Raw genomic sequence first — 5,000 nt, 5'->3', positions numbered from 1 at the left:
AAGGAGACACCACGCTGTCTTTCCTTAAGCGCTGATCATTTGTCTACCTGTTTGTAGTTCATTTGTGTTTACACTGGATTTTGCACAATAAAAAACAAAAATAAAAAAATATACATACCGCGATCGTGTGGGCGTGAGGGCGTGGCTAATTTGAATGTCAGTTTGCTCGATTATATTTATATAATTACAAATTACATATATATACATATATACATGTATATGCATATATGTATGTGTAATATATTTGTGTATATGTATATGTATATATATACATTTATATATACATATACATACATACATATATATATATATATTATATATATATCATATATGTATATATATATATATATATATATATATATATATATATATATCCGTGTGTGTGTGTACATGTTTATATGTATATATACGTCTCTGTGTGTGTGTGTGCGTGTGTACATGTTTATATGTATATATACGCATATATATATGTATATATATAATATATATATATATAATATATATATATATATATATATATATATATATATATATATATATATATACGCACAAACACACAAATACGCACCACACACACACACACACACACTCACAAATACACACACACACACACACACACACACACACACACACACACACACACACACTCACACACACACAATGTTAGATTTTAATTCAGAGGGCACTGTATCTTTGAATTTGAAAAGGTTTTGAATGATGTTCTTTGTTCTGAAAATAACTCTTAGTTTGATCTGTGGGCAAAACAGGACTACGTAAACAAGATGATGGATATTATCTCTGAAACTAATAAATTTAATCTGGTTCAGAGAGAGATTTTCTCAGTCATGTTACAATGTGAAGGTAAAATTAACACTGCTATCCAAACTGTTAACAAATGATGTAATAACTCAAGATACCTACCGAAATTTGTATGCAAAGGGATCAACACCTGGAATTATGTACGGTCTCCCAAAGGTACATAAGGACGGAATTCCTCTACGTCCCATATTATCTGCCATAGGAACATGCAGTTACCAACTAGCTAAATTCCTTGTTCCAATTCTAACCCCTCTAACCACTAATATTTTTACAGTAAAGGATTCATTCACCTTTGCCAAAGAAATTACTACTATTAGTTTTGACAAGTGTTGTATGGTCAGTTTTGATATTGTTTCATTATTTACGAATATACCACTGAAAGAAACAATAGACATTTGCATGAACAACTTGTTTCAGACAGTTGAAACATTCCAAGGCTTCTCGAAAGAAAATTTAAGAAAGATGCTTGAACTGTCAGTCCAAGATTGCCATTTCATTTTTAATAACCAGTTGTTTATACAGCGAGATGGCGTAGCTATGGGATCACCACTTGGCCCTACGCTTGCTAATGCATTCTTATGTTATTATGAACACATTTGGCTTTCAAACTGCCCTATACCTTTCAAACCTTTGTATTACAGAAGATTTGTTGATGATACTTTTCTCATATTCAAAGCACAGGAACATGTTCAAGAATTTCTTAGCTACCTCAACTCGCAACACCCGAATATGAAATTCACTGTTGAGTATGAAAAAGATGGAAAGTTGCCTTTATTGGATATGTATATTCATCACTCTGGAAACAGCTTTGACATATCAATGTACAGAAAACCCACATTTACTGGATTGTGTTCATAGTTCTCTTCGTTCACCCCACTCACATACAAACGAAATCTAGTCAACACACTCACCGCACGAGCATACTACATATGCTCTAACTGGACATATATAAATCAGGAACTTTCATTCATCCGTAACCTCCTTTACAATAATGGCTTTCCCAAACATTTCACTGATACATACATCGGTAAAACTCTGAACAACATCTTGAGCAACAAGCATTCCAACATCACGGTTCCAAAGAAAGTACTTTACTTTCCCGTCACCTACACAGGTCCTCCCAGCCTCCAGTTAAAACAAAAAGTATCCAAACTAGTCAGTGAATTTTACCCACAGATCAAACTAAGAGTTATTTTCAGAACAAAGAACATCATTCAAAACCTTTTCAAATTCAAAGATACAGTGCCCTCTGAATTAAAATCTAACATTCTCTACAAATATACGTGTGATAGCTGTAATGCATCATATATCGGGAAGACCAAAAACACTTGAAAACACGCATCTCACAACATCTAGGTATTTCCGACAGAACTGGCACCCAAATGACCAAACCACCCTTTTCAGCAATCAGGAATCACGCAGACACAGATCACCCCCATACATCGCAAAGATTTATCAGTCTTAGCAAGCACACCATACCACCAGCAGCTCCTTATCATGGAGAGCATACTGACATACATACACAAACCATCTCTAAGCAATAATGAAACCTCCACACCACTCTTGTGCTTTTAAGATAAACAAATGACCGTAAGTAGTGGCCTTTGGTTGTGTATTTTATTTTCTTATGTTTCGTTCTGTTTTGTTTTTATCCATGCATTTTTTCGTTTTAACTGTATTCTTACGTTCTTTTTGTACTAGTCATCTATGTCAAACCTTTTTTTAGTTTTTAACAGTTTTAGTATTGCTTTAGTTTTATCATTTTTACTTGTTTTATTAGTTTATTTTATGTTATCTAATTTTGTAACACCCACTTAGGAATTTTATGTTATTCTATAGATTCCTTATAGTGTATTCTCCCATTAGATTGGCTTGAGAATAGATTTAAGTTGATAATCCGAAACGTCGCCCAATAAACATGATGGTCCCAGCCCTGGTGTTTCTTTTCTTGATACGACTGCGCTTCCCACGCAATGAGCCCATCAGAAATATATATATATATATATATATATATATATATATATATATATATAATATAAATATGTAAATATATATATATATGATATAAATATATATAAATAAATATATATATATATGCATATATATATATATATATATATATATATATATATATAAATATCTATATATATATTTATATATATATAAATAAATATATATATATATAATATATATATATGTATATATATATATATATATATATATATATATATATATTTATATTTGATATTATATATCCTCACCACCACCTCCGCCCTCACCTACACTCCTACCTCACCACCACTCCTCCCTCACCACCACCTCCGTCCTCACCACCACCTCCGTCCTCAACACCACTCCTCCCTCGCCACCACCTCTGCCCTCACCACCATTCCTCCCTCACCACCACTCCTCCCTCACCACTACCTCCGTCCTCACCATCACCCCTCCCTCACCCCCACCTCCGTCCTCACCACCACCTCCGTCCTCAACACCACTCCTCCCTCACCATCACCTCTGCCCTCACCACCACCCCTCCCTCACCACCACTCCTACCTCACCACCACCTCCGTCCTCACCACCACCTCCGTCTTTAACACCACTCCTCCCTCACCACCACTCCACTCCGCCTTCACCACCACCTTCGCACTCACCACCACCTCCGCCCTCACCTCCACTCCTCCCTCACCACCACTCCTCCCTCACCACCACCTCCGTCCTCACCACCACCTCCGTCCTCAACACCACTCCTCCCTCGCCACCACCTCTGCCCTCACCACCACTCCTCCCTCACCACCACTCCTCCCTCACCACTACCTCCGTCCTCACCATCAATCCTCCCTCACCACCACCTCCGTCCTCACCACCACCTCCGTCCTCAACACCACTCCTCCCTCACCACCACCTCTGCCCTCACCACCACTCCTGCCTCACCACCACTCCTCCCTCACCACCACCTCCGTCCTCACCACCACCTCCGTCTTTAACACCACTCCTCCCTCACCACCACTCCACTCCGCCTTCACCACCACCTTCGCACTCACCACCACCTCCGCCCTCACCACCACTCCTCCCTCACCACTACCTCCGTCCTCACCACCACTCCTCCCTCACCACCAATCCTCCCTCACCACCACCTCCGTCCTCACCACCACTCCTTCCTCACCACCACTCCTCCCTCACCACCACCTCCGCCTTCACCACCTCTGTGCTCTCCACCATTTCTCCCTCACCACTACTCCTCCCTCACCACCACACCCGCCTTCACCACCACTCCTCCCTCACCACCACTCCTCCCTCGCCACCATTCCTCCCTCGCCACCACCTCCGCCTTCACCACTACCTCCGTCCTCACCACCACTCCTCCCTCACCACGACTCCTCCCTCACCACCACTCCTCCCTCACCATGACCTCCGTCCTCACCACCACTCCTCCCTCACCACCACTCCTCCCTCACCACCACTCCTCCCTCACCACCACCTCCGTCTTCACCACCACTCCTCCCTCACCATCACCTCCGCCCTCACCACCACTCCTCCCTCACCACCACCTCCGTCCTCACCACCACTCCTCCCTCACCACCACCTCCGCTTTCACCACCACCTCCGTCCTCACCACTACTCCTCCCTCACCACCACTCCTCCCTCATCACCACTCCTCCCTCACCACCACCTCCGCTTTCACCACCACCTCCGTCCTCACCACCACTCCTCCCTCACCACCACTCCTCCCTCACCACCACTCCTCGCTCACCACCACCTCCGCCTTCACCACCACTCCTCCCTCACCACCACCTCTGCCCTCACCACCACCTCCACCCTCACCACCACCTCCGTCCTCACCAACACTCCTCCCTCACCACCACCTCCTCCCTCACCACCCCCTCCCGCCTCACCATCACCTCCGCCCTCCCCACCACTACTCCATCACCACCACCTCCCCCCTCACCACCATCTCCGTCCTCACCACCACTCCTCCCTCACCACCACCTCTGCCCTCACCACCACCTCTGCCCTCACCACCACTCTTCCCTCACCACTACCTCCGTCCTCACCACTACTCCTCCCTCACCGCCACCACCTCCATCCTCACCACCACCTCCGCCTTCACCACCAAGTCCGCCTTCACCACCACTTCCGCCTTCACCACCACCTCCGTCCTCACCACCACCTCCACCTTCACC

This window comes from Penaeus vannamei, chromosome 8 (genome assembly GCF_042767895.1).
Source record: "Penaeus vannamei isolate JL-2024 chromosome 8, ASM4276789v1, whole genome shotgun sequence".
NCBI classification, from domain to species: Eukaryota; Metazoa; Arthropoda; class Malacostraca; order Decapoda; family Penaeidae; genus Penaeus; species Penaeus vannamei.
Note: the sequence above shows the minus strand (reverse complement) of the source record.